Genomic DNA, 797 nt, shown 5'->3' with positions numbered 1-797 from the left:
AGTGTGGTTTAAAAAAAAAAGATTACTCATATCCACTGTGTATAAAGATAATTTGGCTTACAGTTCAGTAAACCAATCTGTTGGCAGTGCTGTTATATAATACTGACATACTATCCTACTATACTTGGCAAGACAATGCTAGGTATTTCCCCAATAGGCTTAAAAATAATTCTATAGATGCTAAAGTAAGAAAAAGAAGTAAGAGGGCTCTGGTGCCAAATTCTTAACTTATGTCTTATCTGTAACACTTGTTTGTGACTTTGACTGTGATCTTTAATCAGGTTAAACAAGATTTGTTGCACACACCTCTGCACTGCATGCATTTCCTGGTCTCTCTTGGCTGCTTTTCTGATTTTATTGCCTCAACAAACCCCCAAATTGTTCTGTTACAAAAGAACACAAGAAGAATATGTAAAAAAAAAAAAAAATAGCATCATATTAATACAAGTGAAAATGTGCTACTAAAAATAAATAAGGCTACAGAATATCCAAGCATAGAAAGTATCTAAGTTCATTTAAGCTTAATTTATAGATTTATGTGCTTTCTGATACTCCACTACATCTAATACTTTTACTTAACTAAATTCACATCAATGCTGCTGTTAGCAGTCTCTTTGAGGATTTAAAAGTGTGTATTTACACATAAAAGTGCTGTCCATCCATTTTCTTCCATGTACACAATTCAGGGACACTTGAGCCAGAGCCAGTCCCAGATGCCACGGGGGAAGAGGTTGGGTGAAACCTGTACAGGCTGCCGATCTGTTGGAGAGCTAACAAAGAAAGGCAGACAAATGTTC

Source organism: Haplochromis burtoni, unplaced genomic scaffold (genome assembly GCF_018398535.1).
Source record: "Haplochromis burtoni strain Fernald_Lab_line unplaced genomic scaffold, NCSU_Asbu1 Contig_8, whole genome shotgun sequence".
Classification (NCBI taxonomy): domain Eukaryota; kingdom Metazoa; phylum Chordata; class Actinopteri; order Cichliformes; family Cichlidae; genus Haplochromis; species Haplochromis burtoni.
Note: the sequence above shows the minus strand (reverse complement) of the source record.